Source organism: Panthera onca, chromosome B2, assembly GCF_046562875.1.
Source record: "Panthera onca isolate mPanOnc1 chromosome B2, mPanOnc1 haplotype 2, whole genome shotgun sequence".
Lineage (NCBI taxonomy): Eukaryota > Metazoa > Chordata > Mammalia > Carnivora > Felidae > Panthera > Panthera onca.
The window spans coordinates 10962862-10990785 of NC_138343.1; the positions used below are offsets into that span (position 1 = coordinate 10962862).

General features: G+C 42.6%; 1 protein-coding gene across 1 annotated transcript in view; it reads right to left on the minus strand.

Annotated features, from left to right (window-relative positions):
- The window catches only part of RNF144B (ring finger protein 144B), a 181295-nt gene that overhangs the window by 126608 nt on the left and 26763 nt on the right, over positions 1–27924 (minus strand). The window lies entirely within an intron of this gene.

Below are 27924 nucleotides of genomic sequence, written 5' to 3' on the forward strand. Positions count from 1 at the left end.
TAAATGATATGTACATCTTTCCTATATTTATGTCATATACATATATAATCTCATCTAACCTCCCCAACAACCCTGTGATTATTGATTCCATTCTACGGATGAAGATATCTAGACAATTAGCTAGTTGGTCCAGGTCACATGTAGCAACCAGCAAAACCAGGACGGAAATGCAGGTAGTCTGGGCCCAAAGCCAGTGCCCCCGGCCACTCTGCCATACATGCATATGGGCCTGGATGTTGTCTAGGCCCAGAAGATAAAGTGGCAATATTCGTTCTTACCCCACAGGAGATGAGCTGGGTGTCTGGAGTATGAAAGGGATAATTTTTTTTTTTAATGTTTGTTTATTTTTGAGAGAGAAAGTGTGAGCAGGGGAGGGAGAGAGAGGGGGACAGAGGATCCAAAGCAGGCTCCATGCTGACAGCAGACAGCCCAACGTGGGCCTCGAACTCACAAACAACGAGATCATGACCTGAGCCAAGGTCGGATGCTTAACTGACTGAGTCACTCAGGAGCCCCAAAGATAATTTTTAACTTATATACCCTTATGTGTTCCTTGAACTTTATACTTTATGAATATATTCCCTGTTCAGAAAAATAATATACTAAAAAGAGGTTTTTTGAACACTAAAATTGGTACAAGAGTCGACAAAAATCAGTAATAATACTATCCCTTATGTAAAGAGGGGAGTGTCCTTTCCACAATTTAAAACTTAAAGCATTATGAAGTCTTACAATCACACAAAGGCCCACCCAGGAGCCTGCTTAAAACACGCTGAAGTTTCTAATATAGTCATTGCATTGATTCTTCAGGCCTCTTGTTTTCCACTCACAAAGGTTTCACTGACTGTGCCAGGAGGGCATCCCACGCAGGGCCTTTGCACTTGCCATTTTCCCTGCCAGGACCCTTCCTCTCCTGTTTATTCAGAGGCTCCTCCCTCACCTGCCTCCTTCAGGTCCACGCTCAAGTATCATCTCAATCACACTCTTTAAAAAACTGCAATCCCTTTATCTTGTCCCCATAGCACAGATCCCCATCTGATGACACATTCTGTTTTTACATATTTATTCTATTGTCTGTCTCCCAACCCAGACCCTTAGAAGGTCAGCTCCCTGAGAGCCGGGATTTTTGTCTCCTCAGTTCATTGCTATTTCCCCCGCTCTGAGAAGAGTAAGATAGGTAGACCTTCATTTAATTGTTAAATGAAAAAATTGACTGTGGCCCGTGGACTCTTCCTGTGTTGAACATTTTGAAATTCCTTTTTTTTTTTTTAAGTTTATTTGCTTTGAGAAGGAAAGGGAATGCACAAGCAGGAGATACACAGAGAGAGAGGGAGACAGAATCCCAAGCAGGCTCCACACTGTGAGTGCAGAGACCCATATGGGGCTTGATCCCACAAACTGTGAGATCATGACCTGAGCCCAAATCCAAAGTCAGATGCTTAACCAACTGAGCCACCCAGGCGCCCCTAACATTTTGAAATTCTTAATTTAAGTACATATCACATTTATTTTACGGGGCTAGCTTCAACAAAGAGTGAGGACTGACCTACATAGAATTTTAAGAAAGTCCAAAGTGTCACAACGTCTACAAATTCATTCTTTGGGGTTTCTCTTCCAAAGCTCTTTTAAACTGGAAAAAGGGATGTGTCACAGCTGATTTGAAGGGAGCTGGTAGAAGGGGAAATCCACAGAAGCTGAATTCAGACTGTGGGTCTCCGTGCCAACCTGTCCGGCAAGTTCCTTAACCATCCCACACCCAAGCTTCTTAACCAATAAAAAGTTGGTAATTGTAACAGTGCTTAACTTATAAACATGTTGTGAGGCTTACATTGGTTTCAGTGAGGGTAAGTTTAGGTATGAGCTAAGCCCTTGGTAAACTGTTAAAATGTAATATATGTGCTCAGAAAATTGGTAAGCAGTTAAAATGTAATGTATGTGCTCAGTAAATTGGTAAACTGTTAAAATATATTATATGTGCTAAGTAAATGTAACATAAAGAAACATTCCTCTCCACCTTACCACCAAAACAGTAAAAATTAAGTGAAATTTAAAGAATAGAACAAAAAGTCAAATTTGATAGAAAATATAAACTTAAAATGTCACTTAAACAACTAATGTCAAGTCCCTGGGCTTTGCATTTTTAAGGATTCCAAAGCAAAGTAACAAAATCTAAAGAAAATAGTGCAGTGTGGCTGCCAAAGGGCACAAATTAAGAATTTGCAGATGAGAGAGAAGTGCCTGGGTGGCTCAGTGGGTTAAATATCTGACTCTTGATCTCAGCTCAGGTCTTGACCTCAGGGTCGTGAGTTCAAGCCCCGTGTTGGGGTCTGCACTGGGCATGAAGCCTACTTAAAAAAAAAAAAAACGAGGGGCACCTGGGTAGCTCAGTCAATTAAGCGTCTGACTTCGGCTCAGATCATGATCTCGTGGTTCATGAGTTTGAGCCCAGTGCCGGGCTCTGTACTGACACCTCAGAGCCTGGAGCCTGCTTTGGATTCTGTGTCTCCCTTTGTCTCTAATCCCTACCCACTTGTGCTGTCTGTCTCTCTCTCTTTCTCTCAAAAGTAAACAAACATAAAAAAATTTTTTTTAATTCCAGCAAGGGGAAAAAAAGAAGTTTTTAAGATAGCACGTTTTTTTTTAACAGAGCACATTCTATCAGAGCAAGTCATAACAACCTCCAGAAGCCACTCAGACAAAAACCCAGTGGAAACAAGCATTTACTGAACTTCAGTGAAGAAGCATCACTTGTTTGTTGATAAAATAAAAATGAATGAAAAATCTAAATTCTCAGGGCACCTGGGTAGGTTGAGCTCTGGAATACTGATTTCAGCTCAGGTTGTGATCTCACTGTTCATGGGATCAAGCCCAGCATTGGGCTCTGCACCAACAGCAAGGAGTCTGCTTGGGATTCTCTCTCTCTGCCCCTCCCCCACTAGCACACACATGCACTCTCTCTCTCTCAAACAAATAAACGTTAAAAAAATCGAAGTTTTCTTGCTGCCTTTTTTACCCTTGGAATGTTAAAAGTATACAATCTTGGGGCGGGCACCTGGCTGGCTCAATTGATGTAGTATGTGGCTTGTGATCTCAGGGTCGTGAGTTCTAGCCCCACATTGGTCTCAGAGATTACTTAAGGAAATTTTTAAAATAATAATAAGTATACAATCTTCTAGAAGCCAGTCAACCTTCCTTTAAAGGGTATGGAGGAACTGACAGATGTTCAACCATAATTAAATCCTTTATGTTTTGCCTTATAAAAGCAGGGCCTGTGAGACTGAGATCTGTGTGCCTGCACAACTCCCTCACTTTATAAAGAAACTGATACAAGGGGCCCCTGGGTGGCTCAGTTGGTTAAGCGGCCGACTTCAGCTCAGGTCACGATCTCACGGTCCGTGAGTTCGAGCCCCACGTCGGGCTCTGGGCTGATGGCTCGGAGCCTGGAGCCTGCGTCCGAATCTGTGTCTCCCTCTCTCTCTGCCCCTCCCCCGTTCATGCTCTGTCTCTCTCTGTCCCAAAGATAAATAAACTTAAAAAAAAAGAAACTGATACAAGCAAGCTAAATGGTTTTGTTGGCTCCCATGTTCATTCCTTACAAATGGACACCAGACTCTATTTCATTTAATGTGGAAATTACTTTCTTGAGGAAAAAATCATTTTCCTCTTTAGCCCAAAAGAATTAAAACACTGGATTAAAGGGTTAAATAAATAAACTGGATTACCTTCTTAGGGTTTTTCATCAGAGGCTTCTAAAGCTCCTTACTATTTCAGTCAGGGTTTTTCATTATGAGGGGAAGGAATAGACTTTTTCTCCTTCACAAGTTGAAAAGGCTTCTACTTTAACATATATTAAGTTATGATTGTACATCTCCCTTGGGGTTGCCACTAGACCCTGTATATGTAAATGTAAGAGACTCATCCGAAACAATATTTTCTTACCTTTATTGTGACCATACATAAAACCACCCCCATCTTGAAATGGCAAACTTTGACCCTCTTTTGGAGAGATATTCCTGCTTCAAAACTGAATGCATTATCTGTTTAACCTTCAAATCATTCAGTGATCAGCATCACATATACTGGAAGAAATGCCAATAAATTCAAAGGAAGATGATTTAACAGTAGTAAAACAACCATGGGGCACCTGGGTGGCTCAGCTGATTGGGCGTCTGACTTCAGCACAGGTCATGATCTCACCGTCTGTGGGTTCGAGCCCTGCATTGGGCTCTGTGCTGACAGCTCAGAGCCTGGAGCCTGCTTCAGATTCTGTGTCTTCCTCTCTCTCTGCACCTCCTCCGCTCGCTCTCTCTCTCTCTCTCTCTCTCTCAAAAATAAACATTAAAAAAAAAATTTTTTTAAGGAAAATTCCAGGGACACCTGGATGAATCAGTCAATTGAGCATGTGACTTCGGCTCAGGTCATGATCTCATGGTTCATGGGTTCAAGCCCCACGTTGGGCTCTGTGCTGACAGCCCGGAGCCCGGAGCCCGGAGCCTGGAGCCTGCTTCGGATTCTGTGTCTCCCTCTCTCTCTGCCCCTCCCCCAAGCACACTCTGTCTCTCTTGCTCTATCAAAAATTTAAAAAAATAAACACAAAAAATTAAAAAGAAAAAAGAATAATAAAACAACCTACAGGAAGCAAATGATAAAACTAACATCCAGAGAGATAATTCCCAAGTGTTCATATACCATTTTCAATTAAGAGTTTTCCTACTGACTCTGAGGAAAACCAGTGCTCTGTACCAGTTCTCCGGGAAGAAACTCACCCATAGGACGAGGCTTCAGAGAAGCCTAAACTGGCCCCAACTATCACAACGACACCTGCCAACGAACAGAGCCTAGTATGTGCTAAGCATCCTACCATTTGTTATCCCACCAACCCAAATGCTAACCCTGCCAACTGCAATTATCATCCCCCCCCACTTTTGAGATGACAGTCTCGAAGAGGTCAGTCATTTGCCCCAAATCACTGATCTAATAGATTAAGGAGCCAGGATTTATATACGCTGCTCTTTCTGATGCTGAAGCCAGAATTCCTTCTCCTCTCCAGAAACATCATGTGACTTTTCTCTCCCACTAGCCTGAAACTTACGACTTTGTGCTCAGCAAACATCTCCAGAAAATGTCTTTGGTTTTATCTGAGGCAATGATACGCTCTCTGGCTAATGCACTCAGATGAGCATATCGGACCAACAACTGCTGTCATCCAACAGAAAGAGGACCTGTAAGAAGATGCCACAGGACAGGGAGGTTTTGCCTGTGCCAAAGAAAGCGGGGAAATTTAAAGTTTTGGGGAGCTGGCTGGCCTCCAACAGCACGACCACGATTTCCAGATGGCAAGCCACCCCATCATAGGTGTCTTTTTCGTATTTGAATTAACAGAATGAATTACGGACAGGTTTGGTCCAAGCCATTCTATGAAAAGAACTCTTCTGTAAATACATTTGGGGAAACTCACAAGTGAATATATCCAAGGGTATGGATGTGAAGAGACCCGCAGAAGTTGCTGCTGATCCTTAAGGATTAGTTAAGGAACATTCAGAAGTTCCTGGTTGAGTTTTAACATTAAGTCTGAGGAGCTCATCCATTTCAGCAATATATCCAAGTGCATATTATGTGCCTGTGGCCAGATATGATTCCATCTACCACGTCCCCGGACTCCATCAGGGAAACCGGAAACGTCTTCCTCTTTGGCCGGAATAGTTCATGGACTGTCTTTGGGAGGGAACGTTTTGCTGTTTTGGTTCAAGCTGGGTAAGATGATGGATGGCCTGTGACTTCAGGGTTAAGGGAAGCAGAGTCTTTAAGCCCAGAGAGGACCCATGAGGCTGACGCAAAGTTGTTTCAGGGCTGAGAGGAGGAGCTGTCTCTCTTAGTCTGAGCAAGAAGTAGGGTGGGTGAGAAAAGCATCTAATGTTTTCGCTCAGAACACAGAATATTCCTTCAGAGCTGCTTCCTGCTTTGTTTGTAAGAGTAAAAGAAGAAAACATGTAAATGGGGTATAGAAGCATACTGGGAAAAAAAATGGGTAACATGTACATTTGAAAGAACAGATGTTTAATATCTCAGTTTCCCAAAGATTATGATTTCACATGGGCTTTTCAAGAAAGTATTGTTATACAGAAGCAGGACATGCTTATTGAACTAAGTACAAAGAAAATTCCTATCAGAGATGGTAAAGTTTAGGTGGAAAATTATCCCAGAAGCAATGACATACCTAGCAGATTTGACCAGGAGTAAATCACCCAACACCACCTTTCTCTATACGACAAAACTATTTTCAGTAATAATTGCGAAAGGAAGCAAATAAAAGTGATGGCCAGAAAAGAAGCATAGACAGGAACACTCTTATTGTACTTCGAATGTGTGTAATCATGCCCCCCAAAAATAAAGAATAAAAAGGAAAAGAATGATAAGGGAGAAAAGTAATGGACCAATGCCCTTTAATTATTTTAATGTAGTTTGGAATAAAAAGGGAAAAGCTTATATTTATACATACGCTTATCTTTATATATGAAAAATAATGAATATTAATTTACCTATGCATAATATTACAGCAACCAAACAAGCTAATGTCAATAAAAATGAAGTGTCCAGGGGCACCTGGGTGGCATAGTCAGTTAAGCATCCAACTGTTGATCTCAGCTCAGGTCATGATCTGGTTTGTGAGTTTGAGGCCCACAAGGGGCTCTGCACTGACAGCATGGAGCCTGCTTGGGACTCTCTCTCTCCCTCTCTCTGCCCCTCTCTCACTCTCTCTCTCTCTCTCTCTCTCTCTCTCAAAATAAATAAACATTAAAAAAAATCTTCAAAAAAAAAAAAAGTGATGCGGGATGCAGGTAACTCAGTGTTTAAGTAGGAGTTCTCCAAATTCTACATAGAAACAATGTTTATTTAAAAAAATAATACAAATACACTAATTTTCAATTTACATAAATATTATTCAAATTCAATGATAACCACAATAATTGTTTAGAACTTAGGCCCACGGGGGCGCCTGGTGGCTCAGTTGGTTGAGCATCTGACTTCAGCTCAGATCATGATCTTGCGGCTCCTGAGTTCGAGCCCCACACCCTGCTTCAAATTTGGTCTCCCTCTCTCCTGCCCCTTCCCCCTCACCCTCTGTCTCTCTTTGTCTCTCTTTCTCTCTCTCTCACTCATAAATAAATTTCAAAAAATTTAAAAAGAAGAACTTAGGCTAATAAAAGAGCTTTGTCAGGAAAGTATATGTTATCACTGACATTTAGAATTGCCATTACATGCGGATATTAAAAAGCAGACCAACTTTTAGTTGGTCTTTTTATCCTTTTCTAATTATATAGACAATGCATTCAATCCTTTCAGACAGTATCCCCAGGAACACAGTTCCTGAGCTTGTACTGGACTCTTTACTCCCTATTATGACACTGGCCATCTTTTCTTAATTCCAGTAGACTGACCTGTATGACTGCCCCTATCCTAAAGAAGACCCAATCCACCGTAAAGCTTCAAGAAACCTGACATCTGCTGGCAGCTGGATCAGGCCACACTGTCTGTCTGCTCTCACACTCATAGACCTGAGTGCCATCAAATGTGAGGTGCTAAGCTAAGACTGGGATCCTAGAATCAAAAGCAAGACTGTAAAAGAAGACACCTCACAGACTTAGGTAGTAGTCTTGTGAGCCCCAAGTATTTTTGCATGGCCCTGTTTCCTAGACAGGTATTCGATTTAATGACATTCAATCCATGTGAACCTGAGTAACAGTTACCTCTGTGCAGGTCCTGTGCTAGACAGTAGGGGGGCTGGGCTGGGGGCTAAATATGAGTGAAACAATCCCTGTTTAAAATGTTCACAGCCCAAAAGGGAAGACCGTAAAGATAAAGATGACAACAGACAAGCACCTGAGTGGTTCAGTCGGTTGGGCGTCCAGCTTCTGCTCAGGTCATGATCTCGCGGTTTGTGAGTTCGAGCCCCGCGTCGGGCTCTGTGCTGACAGCTCGGAGCCTGGAGCCTGTTTCAGTTTCTGTGTCTCCCTCTCTCTCTGCCCCTCCCCCACTTGTGCTCTGTCTCTCTCTATCAAAAATAAATAAATGTAAAAAAAATTAACAACAAAAAAAGATGAGAACAGAATAGTGGCTCTGGTACAATGGAAACACAAAGGAACGGGAGCTTGTCCTCTCGAGGATCAGGGAAGGTGATGAAGATCAGGGCTTAGAGGCCCTTGCTTCTTTATCTGATAACATGACATGGTTTTGTTCTCTGTTTGCCATGCTGTGGGACTGGAGCTGATTCCTTCTCATGACTGCTTAAGCCAGAGCCCCTCCTTCGATAAGGCAAATGCTAGAATTCAATGGGGAAGTTGTCTGGTTTACAGGACTTGGAATTGCAGTAGAGATTTCGTGGCTTGGGGAGTCCCACATCGAGTCCCACCCGCAGTTCTCTAAGCAGCAAAAGGAAGAGAAACTACAGCTGAAAGGACTCAAGAAGGAACCTGAGATAATTTAATCCTTTTCCGTGCTTCACTCTACTTCAGGTTTTTCTGATGAACACAGTATGAAAACAGAGAACTGAATGGACCCAACGGACTGAACCCAAAGAAAATGTCTCTCCAAAGTTCAGAGTGCACCCAAACATTACCAAATTAAAGAAAAAAAGTCTGTATAAAGAAAAGATGGGGAGGAAATGGGGTAGGAGGAAGAGACCATATAAAAGCCAAGATCCAAGGAAATGCTCAAATCAAAAATGGTGGATCCCGCTCTTGCCAACTCTTCCTCTACGTTGACTGAGACTCAGCCCTCAGGTCCCAGCCCTGCTTCTCTCCACCGTGGATAAAAGGAAATTGTATATGGTGGGCCATTTCATTTCTCCCACTGTCAGAAATGGCCCCTAAACAACTAAGTCTGGGGTCTGGGAAGGTGGCACAACTTCCTTGCTTTTTAAGGAAAGTATCTCAAATTGTGGTTGGAGACAAAAAATGGCTAAGCATTCTTTTTAAAGTTCAGAACAGTCTAAGGATTTGGGTGCACAAGAATTTAATCTGATTTTAAACTAAATTAGTCAAAGTTACTGCAAACCAGTTAACGGAGCTCCAGCAGAGGGAAACAGAGTGAAGGACAGAGACCTGAAAGCTTTTCTCTGCTTTCTCCACTAATGTCATTTTTCTCTTTGCCAACAGGAAGAGAAAACATAAATACTATATTGCACATTTAATATGCAAACCTGTCATTAGTTTTAAAATTACATTTCTTGGGGCGCCTGGGTGGCTTGGTTGGTTGAGCGTCCGACTTCGGCTCAGGTCATGATCTCATGGTCCGTAAGTTCGAGCCCCGCGTCGGGCTCTGTGCTGACAGCTCAGAGCCTGGAGCCTGTTTCAGATTCTGTGTCTCCCTCTCTCTCTGCCCCTCCCCTGTTCATGCTCTGTCTCTGTCTCAAAAATAAACGTTAAAAAAAAATAAATAAATAAAATAAAATAAAATAAAATAACACTTCTTACCAGATGTAAATGTTATCACTCATTGCAAAATAAATTTACCCTCTTTAGGGGAGAAGGAAAATTGTTCCTTAGAGCGTTACGAAATGAAGTGATTTACATTCAACAGAGGTTTCACACACATAAACCAATCAGTCACAGGACATGTAACAGGGAGGAATTCTTAAGACTGATTGAAGAGTCATCTTTTTTAAATGTCCTGACCTTTTCAAATAATTATTAAGTAACGATGTCCTCCTTATTAAACATTTTTAAAAGCCATGCTTAATCCATTTACTATCTCCACTAAGGTTTTCGGTCTGAAAAGAATCGCAAGTTTACAAAGGAGTAAGGTGGAGGGTACAAAAATCACATACACATAACACGAGAGTCTTTTTCGCAGGTCATACCAGCAGAAATTGGGCATACCTGAGCAAGTTTTAGAAACAAGAAAGTCCTGATGCCCATGAGTTTGAATTCAAACTTAGAACACCTCTCCAATACTCAAACTAACGTCAAGATAACACAAGAGTCACTGTTTCAGGGGCACCTGGGTGGCCCAGCTGGTTAAGAGCCCAATTCTTGACTTCGGCTCAGGTCACGATCTCACGGTTCATGGTTTCCTGCCTGGAGTCAGACTCTGCTGTGCTGTCAGCACAGAGCCTGCTTGGGGCTCTCTCTCGCCTTCTCTGCCCCTCCCCCACTCGCTCGGTCTCTCAAAATAAATAAATAAAAACAAATCATTGTTTCAAAATATGAAGAGAACATATATTTTTTAAAGTGATTTGTTTTCATGTGCTCATCAAAATCAAAACACAAGGGGTGCCTGGGTGGCTCAGTCTGTTGAGCGTCCGACTTCGGCTCAGGTCGTGATCTCATGTTTCAGGAGTTCGAGCCCCGCATCGGGCTCTGTGCTGACAGCTCAGAGCCTGGAGCCTGCTTCGGATTCTGTGTCTCCCTCTCTCCCTCTCTGCCCCTCCCCTGCTCGGGCTCTGTCTCTTTCTCTCTCAAAAATAAACACTAAAAAATTTTTTTTTTAAAAATCGAAACACAAAAAGCAATGCCAATAATTACAGTACATGGTGAATACAACTTAAGGGAACAACTAACTTGTTTAACAAGAAACCACTTTTCAGTCAGTGAAAGGAAGGCTCTAGTGACACATATTTAATCACTCAAGGAAGATTCCATTGGTACATTAAATACTAACACGCTACCCCAAGAACACAGTTCTTTCAAAGCCTTGACAATAAATAGTAACTTATGCCTCATACAAATTACGGGTAAGACCAGGGTGTTCGTAATAGCAACAGCAATTCTGCTGTTCAAACATTTACAGGGACTATTGCTCCTGCAGGGTTAAAAAGAATGAGAAAGAGCTTAAGAAGGGGATTTTCAAGTGCATATAAAATGTGGTAAGGAGCTGGAAGTTGGGACGTGGAAAAACTGAAAGCGGTGAAGGTAATTCACTTACCAGGAAATGATATAAAAATAATCAACTCATTCAATGAAAACATAATGCAGAATTAGGTCAGCGACACAGACCTAGAAACCTCCTTCCTGTCTCCCCACATCCCTCAGTCAATGCTGGCTACCTTTTCACTTGCCAACCCAGTGCTAAAAAGCTAAGAAAGAACCACACCGAGGGGAGAGGAGGTCCCCCACTCCTACAAGAGTGTCCAAGTACGTAGGGGCGCCTGGGTGGCCCAGTCGGTTGAGTGTCCGACTCCGGCTCAGGTCATGATTTCATAGTTTGTGAGTTCGAGGCCCGCATCGGGCTCTGTGCTGACAGCTCAGAGCCTGGAGCCTGCTTCAGATTCTGTGTCTCCTTCTCTCTCTCTGCCCCTCCCCAGCTTGCACTCTGTCTCTCAAAAATAAATAAACATTAAAAAAAAAAAAAAGCTGTCCAAGTATGCAACCTCTGCAGGAGCCTTTTCAAAGTCACGGCTGTAGAAATTTCGAGCCGGCAGTGAGCATGTGAGTACAGTTGAACAGAACGTCAACGTCCCCACAAAGACCTTCTGTTCTGCATTGCCCATGACCCAGAGCCAGCCTTGGAAATTCTTCCGTGTCTCCATCACCAGAGAGTCTGCAGAGGAGGGAGGGAGGTTGAAAACTCCAGCTCTTCCCAGGCCCTTTCAGGACTCCAGGTGGCCCAGGGACATCTGCTGCTTTGCGTGACAGCTACCGAGGGGACGGGGCCATGTCCCATCTGGTCCTGGTTAAGACTAGCAAGAGTAAGGCTTGTTCTTCCCAAGTCCAGGTTCCTCTTCTCTAGCTTCCTTCCCTCCAGGGGCCCAGGGCTTTGATGGTGCGGGAACAAAGCTGCCATCCACATGCTCCCCAACGTCAGTCTTACTCTTCTCCCCACCAACTCCCCTCTGCAGACTTCAGTGGCGGGGGACGCTGCTCTGCATCAGTTTTCCCCACCTTGACTGCCAGCTCTCTCTCTCTCTCGGTCAAATTGAGTCAATCTGCTGGACTCTGGCTTCTAGGCAGTAAAGAGAAGGATTTGGGGGACAGGTGGGGGTGCGACTTGTGTCCCTGATGCCGGATCAATCACACCACTTGCTGGCCTCAGGACATGGTGAGGAAGCACCGGACGAGGGCTTGGAACTTCGTGAAGGGCAAATGCCCCTTTGCTCTGCTGTCTCCCACGGCCACCCAGGGTGGGCAAGCTCAGACCCCCTCATGCCACCTCCTTGTCAGGCTTCTACTTGTCACAAAGAAATGCAGTTCTGACACAGCCTTCCACAAGGATGAACCTTGAGCACATGACGCTAAATGTAAGAAGCCAAGTGCAAAAGGGTCAATATGGTACGGTCCCACCTCTGCGAGGCACCCGAAACAGGCAAATCCATGAGAAAGTAGAACGGAAGTTTCTACCAGGGGCTAGGGAGAAGAGGGGACGAGGAGTTTCTATTTCGGATGATTGAAAAGTTCTGGAAATAGGGGCACCTGGGTGGATCAGTCGGTTAAGCGTCCAACTCTTGGTTTGGGCTCACGGTTCATGGGATCAAGCCCCACGTTGGGCTCTGCACTGAGTATGAAGCCTGCTTAAGATTCTCTCTCTTCCCCTCCCCTGCCCCTCCACCCACTCTCTCTCTCTCTAAAATAAAATTAAAAAATTAAAAGTAAATGTTTTTAAAGGTCTGGAAATGGTGAACATACCTAATGCCATCAAATTTTGCACTTAAAAATGGTCAATCTGATGTTACGCATATCTAACCACACCAAAAATTTAGAACAAAAAAAGGAAAAAGATTAACAAAGGGAGACAAGACAACCTCACACATACCTCCCCCCACTGCCCACCTCACCCATCCCTCACTGAAACCAGTCTCAGTCCATTTGTCTTCTCTGGCTCCACTAGGGGTGGCCACATTTGTCAATCCAAGGAGGTTGGGCTGCAGAACAACAACGCAGAGAGACGCGGAGAGGCTCTACTGTTTCCTGACTTGGTGTCAGGGCAGAGCTGTGCCGGGAGTTCAAGCAGTGTCTCCTATGTGCAGTGCAGTGGACCCCATTCTGGTTCCCCATGCTCCTTGATCCCAACCCTGAGCCAAATTCCCAAGGACTAAGTTAGTGGGTAACCTGGAACCCAAATTCACGTTTTCAGGTAAGCCTTGACAGGACCCAGGAAAACCCATCCTCAACCCTGAGTGTACTCCACTAGACTTGGGGGCCAGGGTTGGGACTCCCTTGGGCTAGGGGCGCCTGGGTAACTCAGCTGATTAAGCATCCAACTCTTGGTTTTGGCTCAGGTCATGATCTCACAGTTTCGTGAGATCAAGCCCCACAACAGGCTCTGTGCTAACAGCATGGAACCTGCTTGGGATTCTCTCTCCCTCCCTCTCTGCCCCTCCCCAACTCACGTGCACACACGCTCTCTGTCTCTCTTGCTTGCTCAAAATAAACTAACTCAAAAAAAATTGGGCTAGGTGCTGAGAAAAAGTAGGAAGTGAGTTTTCCTCTTTCCTTCTTTACCATGTGCTTGTTATCTTTGTAACACAGTATTTAATCGCTTGTGAGACATTACTCACTAATTACTACGCTGTGTAGCTGTAACGGTTAAGACAACATGTCCAAAGATAAGCTCCTAGGCACTAAACGTGTGACCCTGGGCAGTCTCCTCAACTCCCGGAGCCTCAAGTTTCCCCATCCGTGCAGTGGAGATGATAGTCTTGGCTATGTCACAGCACTGTGATCATTAAATGTGCTACACGTAAAAGGATGAGGAAGAATACCTAGGACACATCAAGCAAAGTAAGTCACTGTTCCGGTTATCTGAATCACCCTCAATTCTCATTGCTCATTACTGACGCGTGACAAGTTTTGTTCCCAACATTAAACACCTTTCTCTTCTACAAAAGTAGAGGAACAGGATGCAAGAGGATGAACTGACAGTGAATCCATTTCTCTAAGGTGTTTTCATCACTGGTCCTGTCGTGGCCAAAACTTCAGCCAGCCATCTGGCCCATCTCATTTAACTGAACTCGGCCACTTCTCTAAGTTCTCCAGAAAGACCCTTATTTTTAAATAAATGGGGGGGGGGGGGAGTGGTGCCTGGGTGGCTCAGTCCCTTAAGCGTCCGACTCTTGAGTTCAGCTCAGGTCGTGATCTGACGGTTCGTGGGCTTGAGCCCCACATCGGTCTCCATGCTGGGCGTGGGGCCTGCTTGAGAGTCTCTCTCTCCCCCTCTGCTCCCATCCCCCCGCTTGTGCTCTAAAGTAAAATTCAAAAACAAATTTTTAATTAAAAAAAAAAAAACCTGTTGTGTTTCAAAGGGACACATGCACCCGCATGTTTAGAGCAGCACTATCAACAATAGCCAAAGTATGGAAAGAGCCCAAATGTCCATCGATGGATGAATGGATAAAGAAGATGTGGTATATATATATACAATGGAGTATTACTGGGCAATCAAAAAGAATGAAACTTTGCCATTTGCGACTACATGGATGGAACTGGAGCGTATTATGCTAAGTGAAATTAGTCAGAGAAGGACAAAAATCATATGACTTCACTCCTATGAGGACTTTAAGAGACGAAACAGATGAACATAAGGGAAGGGAAACAAAAATAATATAAAAACAGGGAGGGGGACAAAACAGAAGAGAGTCATAAATCTGGAGAACAAACTGAGGGTTACCGGAAGGGGGGTGGGCTAAATGGGTAGGGGGCACTAAGGAATCTACTCCTGAAATTATTGTTGCACTCTATGCTAACAAATTTAGATGTAAATTTTAAAAAATAAAAAAAATAAAAAAAAAAAAGACCAACCATCAGAAGAGATGTACCATGCAGTAAAGCAGTATCTGCTGATCACCAATAAAAGCTTGGGCTCCACTGTTAAAAACAAAACAAAAAAAAAAAAAAACCTGTAGGATCCAAAACTGTAAGCAGAGGTGACTGGAGATGAGGGTCACAGAGGAAGTGTTCTGTGGCAACATTTGAAACTCTGGCCCAGCTATTTCTGTCTCCACCCCTTTATACTTCCCAGTACTGTGAGCTTCGAAATTCCCTTTTCTGCATACAGTTTGGACAAAAATGATCCTATTAAACATGACAGTGGAGGGGCACCTGGGTGGCTCAGTCAGTTAAGCATCCCAATCCTGATTTCGGCTCAGGTCATGTCTCGTGGTTCGTGGGTTCAAACAAGCCCCTTGTCAGAGATTCTGTCTCTCTCTCTGCCCCTCCCCTTCTCACATGTGTGCTCTCTCTCTCTCAAAATAAACTTAAAAAAAAAAATGACAGTGGAAATACTGATATCCATTTGATTTCTCTCTTCCCCTGGTATTATTTCTGACATATTTTCCATGAAGAGCAACATGGTTAACTTGGGGATAAATGCCAAGGAAATAGTTGCACTCCTTCGAAAGCACATCTTGAGGGGCACCTGGCTGGCTCCGTCAGTAGAGCATGTGACTCTTGATGTCAGGGTTGTGAGCTCAAGCCCCACTTTGGGTATAGAGCCTACCAAAAATTTTTAAAAATATATTTTAAAAAATGGAAAGAAAGCATATCTTGAACTGAAGCCAGCATGTTCATCAGACTATGAAATGTTAGAAGAACTAAGAGCTTTGTCCCCTACAGGCACTTCAGCCATTCCTTAATGTGTACCCTTCCCTCGGCCACCCTGCACAAAGGGGCTCAGGCTGCCTCCACTCACACCTGGGAAAGACGGCTGTCCATCTGGGGTACCTGTCTTTCCTTGGAAGACATCAGGCATGACCTCTTCGGTGAGGTCTTCTCCTGCTCATAGCCCAAACTCCTGGGGCTCCCACGGCATCCTCTTAGCATTTCTGATTTTCATCGTGGTTGATTTGTATGCCTGTTCTACCCACTATTCCTTAAAGTGCTTGAGGGAAGAAACTTCCACATTCATTCCCCTGTTCGCAGCACCGGGCACAAACCAGGTGCTCCAGACAGGGCTGATGAACGGATGGGCTGAGGCTTCCTGACACTGACCTCGTCAGCTTCCCCTGGTGGCCTCCCGGAACAGTCCGCCACTTATTCACCTACCTGCCCCAGGTCTGTGGAGGGACACCACCACGGCCCGCCCCACCTCGCCCCACTCTCTGGTTCAGCCTCTCTGTCCTTTCCTCCCCCACTCTGCTTTTGCTCCCAAGGCGTTCACACATTACGAGTCATCGAGAAATTGTCCAGTGATGCGAGTTCCCTTTGGGATCTCCTTAATTTTGCGTTCCCCATCCCAGAACCATGAAAGGTAGGGAAACTTTGAAGATCTAAAACGAGTTATCATCCAGGAGTTACCGATGGTAAATGACCGTACACGTGAAGCATGAGCCCAAAGACACACACCAACACATGCAAAAGATTACTGACAATTGTACAAATTTAGAAACATGCTAGGGGTCGCTTTTTTCTTTCTGTATAAGACAGGAGTGGTACTACTCCACCCACCAAATTATTTTCCTGCCAACAGAGATGCACGTTGCTAACATTTCATCTTTCCATGCAATGAGGACACCATTCAACATGTTTTAACTTTCTTAAATTTTGTATTATTTATTAGAGAGAGAACAAGCTGGGAGGGGCAGAAAGATAAGGGGACAGAGGATCTGTCTGGCACCTGGTTGGCTCAGTCAGTAAAGCATCTGACTCTTGGTTTTGATTCAGGTCATGATCTTAAGGTTTAGGAGTTTGAGTCCCACATTGGGTTCTGTGCTGACAGCACAGAGCCTGCTTGGGATTCTCTCTCTCTCTCTCTCTCTCTCTCTCTCTCCCTCTCTCTCTCTCTGCCCCTCTCCCACTTGTGCACCATTTCTCTCTCAAATAAAAAAGAAAACTTTTTTTCAATCATTAAATAAAATTTTAAAAAGAAAGAAAGAGGCTTTGGAGTTATTTAGTTCAAGCCCATCACTTTACTAAGAAACAGACCCAGAAAGATTGTAAAATTTGCCCAAAGTCACAGACATGGGGACAGACCCCCAGGCTCGAGACCAGATGTGAGGTCAAATGTTTTCTGTTTTCACTGCTTCCCTGAAGACCACAGGATTTGCCTTAATAATCCACCCTCACTTATCAACACATGATTAGAACAATAGGTGCCCCATGTATCTCAGACAGTCACATTAGGTTCATCCATAAAGAAGGACAATGCTATAGCTGTTTTCAATAGCTATGTACCACTTCCTTTCTTACCCCGCCCCAAGAAAAAACAAACTCTCAGTTCGTGAGGGCAAACTGCAACCCTATCTTTAACCTTGATTTTCTTTTAAAGAACATTCTGGAGGAAAAAAAAAAAAAAGAATATTCTAAAGTAAAACAAAAATCCTATGCACAACCACCAGCATCCAGGGAAGGGAGAAAACATACCATAACATTTGTAATGAGTTTGTTTATGGTTTTGGAATATCAAAACTGCCTCATATTGATTTATCTAAGTTTTTACACGTCATTCACTACTGAAATATATAACCTCATTCTGGAAGAGTGCTTCCTTGTGTAAATTAAAGCAAGATTCTTAATTAGTCTAAAGCGCCCTCTAGTGTTCCTGTGTAAAAATTTCTTTTCAGATAAGGTGCCAATCTACCTAATAACGCCTAGGGTCCCTTTTTGGGAAGGGGTGGGAGAGGGGATCCTGGTTTAGGCCTATTTATTGTCCTGCCATCCTGTTTGGATATTTTCACTTTAATAGAGAATTACTACTAATAGCTACATTAAAAGAAGCTGAAATTGGCTGAGTAGCCCTCAAGTTTGTATTTCCAAGCTTCCTCATGGTCTTGGTCAGTACTGTGTGAGGCACACGAGTATTGCTTTGAACTGAATGTTTGTGTCCTCCCAAAAGTCTTATGTTGAAGTCCTAAACCCCAGTGTGATGGTATTTGGAGGTGGACCTTGAGGGAGGGAATCAGGTTTAGATGAGGTCATGAGAGTAGAGCCCTCACGATGGGATTAGTGCCCTTACAGAAGGAGATCAGAGCACGCTCCGGCTCTCCTCTCACCCCCTCTCCTTCTCCCTGCTTCCACACATCAAGGAAAGGCCATGCGAGGACATCACAAGAAGATGGCCATCTGCAAACCAGGAAATGAGCTCTCACCAGATGCGGAATCTGCTGGCACCTTGGTTTCGGACTTCCCAGTCTTTAGAACTGTGAGAAATACGTTTTTTATTGTTTAAGCCACCAGGTCTAGGGTATTGCGTTGTAGCACCCCGAGCTGCCTGAGACCAGCAGCAAACAGAGAGGTCACTCTGACATGTGGTTAGACCAGCAATGACCCATCTCCATTTTCCCCGATCTCTCCCAAACACAGCGGAACACTTCCTTTTCAGAACACGGGGCATTTGCTCACAAAAGAAAACACATTCAAAATGGAGCGGCCGGGGACCGCTGACCTGGCTGGTCTCTGGCAGCAGCAAGAGAAGTGTGATCACTGCTTTCCCGTGCCGTTTGGGTCTGGCAGGCGGGTGTGACATGCCCACGCTGACGTGTGCAAGACACATGAACTGCCAGGGCACGGCTGGCGGGGCCCGCGTGAAGGCGGGAAATTACGGTTTACGGGTGTGTGAGATGCTTGCAGGGAAAAGAGGACGAGCACGCTGCCTTAGAGCACAGAGACCAATCCGGACGCTCCTGCCGTGACGATGTGGTCATTTCTTAGGTGATGCAGGTCTACAAGTAATTGTGTTCTTGTTTGGTGACGCTTTACGTTGCAACCAGCTCTTTGAGAAGCATTAAGCTCAAAAACGGAAGCTTACATTTAGTAAAATATGAAGTGTTAAGCTTCTTATTCTCAAGTAAGTTAATGATGGATGCGAAATTGCACAAAACTCGAAACAGTATGGTACCGGCACAAAAACAGACACACAGGTCAATGGAACAGCAAAGAGATGCCGGAAATGAACCTACTCTATGGTCAATTCATCTTCGACAAAGCAGCAAAGTATATCCAATGGAAAGAAGACAGTCTCTTCAACAAATGGTGTTAGGAAAACTGGACAGCGACATGCAGAAGCACGAAACTGGACTATTTTCTTATGCCATACACAAAAATAAACTCAAAGGGGGTGAAAGGCCTAAATGTGAAGAAGGAAACTATCAAAATCCTAGAAGAGAACACAGGCAGCAACCTCCTTGACCTTGGCCAGAGCAACTTCTTACTAGACACATCTCCAGAGGCAAAGGAAACAAAAGCAAACATGAACTACTGGAACATCATCAAGATAAAAAGGCTTCTGCACAGCAAAAGAAACAATCAACACAACTAAGAGGCAGCCTACGGAATGGGAGAAGATATTTGCAAATGACATATTGGATAAAGGGCTGGAATGCAAAATCTACGAGGACCTTATCAAACTCAACACCCCCAAATATATAATCCAGTTGAGAAACAGGTAGAAGACATGAACAGACATTTCTCCAAAGACGACATACGAATGGCTAACAGACACATGAAAAAAATACTCTACATCACTCATCATCAGGGAAATACAAATCAAAACCACAGTGAGATACCACCTCACACCTGTCAGAATGGCTAAAATTAACAACTCGGGCAACAACAGGTGTTGTCGAGGATGCGGAGAAAGAGGATCTCTTTTGCATTGTTGGTGGGAATGCAAGCTGGTGCAGCCACTCTGGAAAACAGTGTGGAGGTTCCCCCCAAAATTAAAAATAGAACTACCCTACGACCCAGCAACTGCACTACTAGGTATTTATCCAAGGGATACAGGTGTGCTGTTTCGAAGGGACACATGCACCCCAATGTTTATAGCAGTGCTGTAAACATTTGGAAAGAGCCCAAATGTCCATCAATAGATGAATGGATAAAGAAGATGTGGTGTGTGTGTGTGTGTGTGTGTGTGTGTGTGTGTACATGTACATACATACAATGGAGTATTACTCAGCCATCAAAAAGAATGAAATCTTGCCATTGGCAATGACATGGTTGGAACTAGAGAGTATTATGCTAAACGAAATATGTCCATTAGAGAAAGACAAATACCATATGATTTCACTCATTTGTGGAGTTTAAGAAACAAAACAGATGAACATAGGGGAAGGGAAGCAAAAAATAAAATAAGATAAAGACAGAGAGGGAGGCAAACCATAAGGGACTCTTAAATACAGAGAACAAACTGAGGGTTGCTGGACGGGTGTTGGGTGGAGGGAACGGGCTAGATGGGGGATGGGCATTAAGGGGGGCCCTTGTTGGGCTGAGCACTGGGTGTTACATGTAAGTGATGAATCACTAAATTCTACTCTTGAAACCAATAGTACACTATATGTTAACTTGAATTTAATTAAAATCTTGGAAGAAAAAAAGGGATGAAGAAAAAGAAACTGAACAAAATATCATCATCGACACCCCACACAGCATGGGGACAAAGTACAATCAATAACTGGGTGAAAACCCAAAAACGTAAATCTGAAGAAGCATTATACCGGACATCAAAAGTTAGTAGCCATCTTAAGAACCTTGTTCTTGTAGTTTATGATTTATCACATACAGCTATAAAAGGTGCTTGCATAACATACAGATCCGGGGAATGTTCTGCTAAATTGACTTTACCAATAATTTTGTGTGTTTACTTTTGAGAGAGAGAGGGAGAGAGAGAGAAAAAGCGTGGGAGAGGGGGCAGAGAGAGAGGACAGAGGATCTGAAGGGGGCTTTGTGCTGACAGCAGAGAGCCCAATGCAGAGTTCAAACTCACAAACTGCGAGATCATGACTCGAGCCAAAGTCAGATGCTTAACCAACTGAGTCACCCGGGCGCCCCAACTATGCTTATACTTTTATTCCAAGTTTTTGTGTTCATGTACAAAAATGAAGCAAAAGCTATAATGTGTTGATAGTGAAAACAGAAGATTTTTATCAACAGTTCAATGTTGCTAACTTTATTATCAGTGTCATCAGGGTGGCTTCGCCTAGAAAGATCAATTAATTCTAACGGTTTGAATTTTTTATCATGGAATCTAAGTAAAGCTTTTGGAAATTTAGTGTGTTTAAGGTGAAACATCTGACATTGTGAATCTTCCTGTAGATTTGTTTTAAAAGTTCAACGTTAAAAAATAAAAGTGTTGGAGCGCCTGGGGGGCTCAGTCGTTTAAGCGTCCAACTTTGGCTCAGGTCACGATCTCGCGGTTTGTGGGTTCGAGTCCCGTGTCGGGCTCTGTGCTGACAGCTCAGAGCCTAGAGCCTTCTTCAGATTCTGTGTCTGTCTCTCTCTCTGCCCCTTCCCCACTTGTGCTCTACCTCTATCAAAAATAAATAAATGTAAAAAAAAATTAAAAAATAAAAGTGTTTTTTGGGGCACCTGAGTGGCTAAGTCGGTTGAGTGCCCGACTGTGGCTCAGGTCATGATCCTGCAGTTTGTGAGTTCAAGCCCCGCATCGGGCTCACTGCTGTCAGCGTGGAGCCCACTTTGGATCCTCTGTTCCCCTCTCTCTTCCTCCCCCACTCACGCTTGCTCTCTCAAAAATAAAAAAATAAAATAAAATAAAAGTGTTTCTGAAGTGATAACATAAATAATTTTAGTGGAGAATGTTGTCCATGGTAAAATCAATATTTTACTAAATTATCTCATTTAAAAAATTAAGATATGGAGAATTATCATTGGAATTGGCTACCATTGTAAACCTAAGTCATAATTTCAGCCAAAGAAGTTGCAAACAGAAACTCTATTTGTCAAAATTTACAAGTTTTGAATATGCTGAGTAATTAAACTACATAATTTTTGTGATGAAGTGGCTGTCAAATTAAAAAAACAAAAAACAAAAACAGTACCAGATGACCCAGCAATTCCACCTCCCAGAATATACCCAAAGAAAATGAAAATGCTAACTTGAAAAGATATCCACACCCCTGCGTTCACAGCAGCAGCGTTTACAAGAGCCAAGACAGGGAAACAACCTAAGTGTCCATCAGACGATGGATGAATAAAGAAGATGTGGGTATACATGTGCAAGAGAATATTATTCAGCCATAAAAAGAGGAAATCCTGTCATTTGTGAAAACATGTATAGACCCTGAGAGCATTATGCTAAATGAAAGAAGTCAGTCAGAGAAAGACAAATACTGTATGATATCACTTAAGTGTGGAATCTTGGAAGGAAGGAAGGAAGGAAGGAAGGAAGGATTGTTTGCAGTACAATTCCATTCTTCGTGTTTATTATTTTTTAATTCTGAGAGAGAGAGAGACAGACAGACAGAGTGTGAGTGGGGGAGGGGGAGAGAGAGAGGGAGACACAGAATCCGAAACAGGCTCCAGGCTCTGAGCTGTCAGCACAGAGCCCGACGCGGGGCTTGAACTCACGAACTGCAAGATCATGACCTGGGCCAAAGTCGGACACTTAACCGACTGAGCCACCCAGGTGCCCCTCATGTCTATTTTTTTAATGTTTACTTATTTATTGAGAGAGAGAAAGAGCTTGACCACAAGCAGGGGAGGGGTGGGGGGGGAGGGGAGAGTCCCAAGCAGGCTTTGCACTGTCAGTGCAGGAGGGGAAGAGAAGGGAGAGGAGAAAAGAATAAGGAAGGAAGGAAGGAAGGAAGGAAGGAAGGAAGGAAGGAAGGAAGGAAAGGAAAGAAGGAAGGAAGGAAGGAAGGAAGGAAGACAGGGAGGGAGGGAGGGAGAGAGGAAGGAAGCAAGGAAAGAAGGAAAGGAGGGAGGGAGGGAGGGAGGAAGAAAGAAACTCATAGAAAAAGAGATCAGACCTGTGGTTACCAGAGGCAGATGGTAGGAGGAAAACAAAACATGGAGGGAAGTGGTCAAAGATACAAACTTCCAGTTATAAGATAAAGAAGTATTAGGGATGTAACATACAACATGATGACTAACATAACTGCTGTATGGCACACAGAAGATAAGAAAATAAATTGTGTTCTCATCAAAGGAGACATTTTTTTCCTTTTTTTTTTTCTTTCTTTTTATTGTACCTATATTAGAAGATGGATGTTAGCTGGAACTACTGTAATCATTTCACAACATATGGTAAATCAAACCTCCTGCTGTGCACTTTAAGTTTATACTGTGATGCACGTCGATCGTCTCTCAGTAAAAGCGGGGGAAAAACAAACACTTCACCACAGCAGTAATGAGACTTCTCTCCTTGCTGCTATCATCAAGTGGAATTCGGCAGTAAATCCATCTGTAATGTCCTGATGGTATTGATTTTTTTTTGTAAATGAACCCTCTAGTTTTGGGGTGCGCTTTGTTCAAGATCAGCTAGAACTTTTCATCAAAGAATTCAAGGAGTACCCAAAATCTTTGGCTTCTTAAGCTTTTGGAGAATTATAATTATTGAAGAACAAAACGGGCCAAAAACAAAAAAGACTCAAGGGGCGCCTGGGTGGCTCAGTCGGTTAAGCAGCCGACTTCGGCTCAGGTCACGATCTCGCAGTCCGTGAGTTGGAGCCTCGTGCCGGGCTCTGTGCTGACAGCTCAGAGCCTGGAGCCTGTTTCGGATTCTGTGTCTCCCTCTCTCTGACCCTCCCCTGTTCATGCTCTGTCTCACCCTGTCTCAGAAATAAATTTAAAATGTTTAAAAAAAAAAATTTAAAAAAAAAAGACTCTGAAACCTCTCAATCCCAAGAAAGAAATAAGTGAACAGATTAAATGATGAGCATTCAAATCATGCCCAAGATGTTATGTTAAAACTCCATCATTGCTCTTTGGAATAAATCCACTTGTGGAGAGAAATTTTTATAATGTCCACTGGAATGGAACAAAATCAAGAGGGCCTATGATTTCATACGATTTTATAGCATCTCCGTTTGGGGAAACGTTGAAAGAAATCATATCTGCACACAACTTACTTGATAATTTTGTCTTCTAGAAATATTTGTCAAGAAAAGGGACTCTAGAGAGATGGGTGGGGCATGGGCGAAATAGGTGACCGGGATTAAGAGTACACCTACAACGAGCCCTGCGTTAACGTACCAAATTGTTGAATCACTGTATTGTACATGTTGAAACTAATACAACACTGTAGGTTAACTATATAAGGATTAAAATTAAAAACTTAATAAAAAAGGTACTCCAAGCGGAGGCCAAAAAATCAGTATCAAAAATCACATTTTATCTGATTACTTACACATTTTAATACAAAAATCTTACAAATGGGAATATTCTCCATTTAGTAGAATTCACTTAGTTTTTACCAGATAACTCAGTTCTCCTAGAGAGATTATGGGTTTTTTTAAGATTGTTTTTAAGTAATCTCTATACCCAACATGGGACTTGAACCCACAGCCCCAAGATCAAGAATCACTCACTCCTCCAACTGAGCCAGCCAGGTGCCCAAGAGATTATGTTGCTTAAATAAAAACGTTATGGTTTACAGGTAAGAGTGAAATGAAGGTGTCAACAATTTTCAACTTTATTAACAACGTACTTCAAGAAATATTGCAGACATTAAGAATAACTAAAAATAGTATGTCCATAGTAAAAAATGATCATTCTTCACAAAAATGCCAGTGACCTGCACATTAAAGCCAGATAGGACTAAAAAACTGTTTAAGTAAGTGAATACGTAACAAAAATAATCATTCCACTTATTTTTCATGTTCAAATAAGATCATATGAAGGTTTTATTTTTTTATTTTGCTTTACTGCACCTGAATATTTATTTTTATTTTTTGGAAAGAACTGCATTTTAAAAAGTTTATAAATAGAACTACTCTAGAGGCCTATCCATATAAGACTAATTTATTGGTCAGTATATAAAAAAATTGTAAACTACATACAATATATACATCAGTTATACAATAGGTATCATTTTAGCACCTCCTTTCATATTTGGAAGTGTACTGATTTGAACAATAAGCTACCCTAAACACAGCTAGCATTAACCAAGAGCTTATTATTTATCAGTCACCGTGCTTTATCGCTTTATCACTTTAATCTTTACAAACACTGAAGGAGAGGGATTACTGCATTTTACCTGCATTCTTAAGTCTCCACTATGTTTTGCCCTGGACCTCCAGGTACCTCGTTCTACTGCCTGTCTCCCCATATTATGGGACACAGTGCTGGCCCACACAGAACATGCTTCCAGCCAGTGAGTATGAACTGGGTTCCACTTTGACCTCTGAACCCATCAGCCATGTGGCCAAGGCTATGCATTTTCAGCATAGCAGCTACATTTAGGAGCCCAGACTCCAGCTGAAAACCCAAGCAATTAACTGTTCCCAAGGAACCTAGGAGAGTCACTTACCCCATGTCTTTCAAGGTGCTAGTGACGTCTGAACATATGATCCTCAGTTCTGCCTTCAGTGATATCCTAGACACTAAAGGGGAAAACTATAATGTAGGACTCTTGTATTAATGTGAATTAAATGGTATTTGACCTCAGACTTTACAGTCACTAAAATTACAAATTCTTTTTTTTTTTTTTTAACGTGTATTTATTTCTGAGACAGGGAGAGACAGAGCATGAACAGGGGAGGGTCAGAGAGAGGGAGACACAGAATCTGAAGCAGGCTCCAGGCTCCGAGCTGTCAGCACAGAGCCCGACGTGGGGCTCGAACTCACGGGCCGCGAGACCTGAGCTGAAGTCGGCCGCTTAACCAACTGAGCCACCCAGGCACCCCTCTTTTTTTTTTTTTTAAGTTTATTTTTTAAATTTATTTTGAGAGAGAGATAGAGAGCAAGTGGGGGAGGGGCACAGAGAGAGGGGGAGAGAGAGAATCTCATGTGGGGTTCAACCCACAAACTGTGAGATCATGACCTGAGCTGAAATCAAGAGTCGGACACTTAAGGACAGAGACTGTCAGTTCACTTCCAGATTCCAACTCCCAGGGGTATATATGGATCCTGTATGTAGAAAATTTGAACAGATATTTACTGAATGAAGCACTAATATTTTAAAATTGTAGTAAGTTAGGAGGTGAAAATGGTATCTCACTTGTTTCACTTTGCCTTTATTCAATAACTAATTAAAATGAATTGTTTTCATTTAAAAAAAAAAGTCAGGTATTTAACCAACTGAGCCACCCAGGTGTCCCCAAATTACAAATTCCTTATAAGACCCTAGCTATCCTATAATATAGAAGATGCTATGAAAAGCAATAAAAGTTTAATTATGAGTTTAGTCATTAAATTTATCGCGTGTTACATATTCTGCTCTCTTTAAGGGTCACTATTGAGACTGGAAAACTCTTCAAACAGGATTGTGTTTAACCAAGGTACTTATTTTTCTGATGCTTTCATTGTATTTTAATTGTCTTAATCATGTTTTAAAGGTACAAAAGCTTTCTCTTTACAAAGAAAAATAATAATAAAGACATCATTTAATAGACAATTAACAATATGTGCTACCAGATAATGAAAATATAGAAAGTACCTATTGAGTGGATTAAGCTAAGAATTTTTTTAACCTACCAAGGATAAGAGATTAAAATGTTGCCTAAAGCAAGAGATTTGATGTAGATTAGGTATACCCCAAAGTAGGGATGTGGTCAAACCTGAGATGAAGGTTTGATTGCAAATAGTTTATTAGGAAGGTACAGAATTGTACAGCAGCAGAAAACATAAGATGAGTAATAACGGCAGGTTAAATCATGACTAGAAGTTTACTCCACCAGGAAACTCAGAGACAAACACAGTCTCACAACCATCTCACTCAAAGGGTGAAGGAGCTGTACCCTAACTGCCATCAGCTATTGGTTCAGGGTTTCTGGGGGTTGGTATAAATTCCTCAGCATTTCCAGATACCTGCAGGTGAAAGTCTGAAGCCAGTGAAGTAAATGATAAGGTCTTAAAGGAAGTGGGCAGGGAGCTGACAATGTCTGCCATAGCCTTGCCAACATAAAATATATTCTCACATCAAGTAATTAGGCAAATACAAACACGCTAACTGCCTGCCCCCTCCCCACACCAAAACAAACATTCAAAATCTAATAGTGTTGGGTTTCTAAGCATTTATAGCCAAGGAAAATACCATAGTTCTAATTTTAAACATCTTTTCCCAAACAAACAAAAATTCTTAGATTATCAAATAATTTAATATTATTATGTGAAAGGAACAGAAATAAAGATTTAATTTAAACTTCTATTGGGCTTTGTAGTTGCAAAAGATTTTCAGAAGATCCAGGAAATCGGCCCTACCAGTATAGAACAAGGATTTCTCAGCCTAGTCAGATCCCAAACCAGTGTCAATGAATCACTTATTGATTGAGCTGGAGGTGAATGTAAACAACTAGAAACACAATTCGGCTGTGTATTTCAACGCTGCAAAGAAGGGAAGGACTTGCCCGTGTGTTTTTTTTTAATCTCCTTTTTAAAGAGAAAAATCAGGGTCTTTCATTTGGTTTGTTGGTTGATTGGTAATTTACAACAGTGCTATACTCAAATACACACACACACACACACACACACACACACACACAGTAGTGAACAGACTATGTTTCTCTGGGAAGCACACTGATATTAACGGAGTCTCTAAAGCATCCACATCCAGGCAGATGAGCATTCTGAGTGCCACTTGAAGGAATGTACTTGTCTCTAGATACCAGATGGCAAGTCTACAATGCGTTGAAGAATTTCTCACCTAATTTTCACCGCTGCATATCACTCACCATTTTACATCCTTCCCCCCAACCCCCTTGCAAAAAAACGACAAGCATTCCCATGGTCACATCCTGGGTGGATCTCAAAGAGTATTGCAAATAGCACATGCAGCTGTTAGCTTCTCCAAATACACAGTCCAAGGCATTTAAATGCCCAGTCTGCAGTGCTGGCAGTGAAAGACAAGAATAACAGTTACTTTTTTTTTAACCAAAGATAAATGCCATATTATGCCTGAAAAAGCCAGGGTCAGCCTAACTCTTCGGCAGAGAATAGCACCAATGTCAACGGAAGGAACTGGTTTCTGGGAAGGATGCACAGATTTGACTAATTGAAGGCCTTTTAAAGGGAAAACAACGTGGTTCTGTTAACATTTTGGAAAGAAAAGTATTGATTTCAACTTCTTTTTAAAATTCAGAACTAGGGGGCGCCTGGCTGG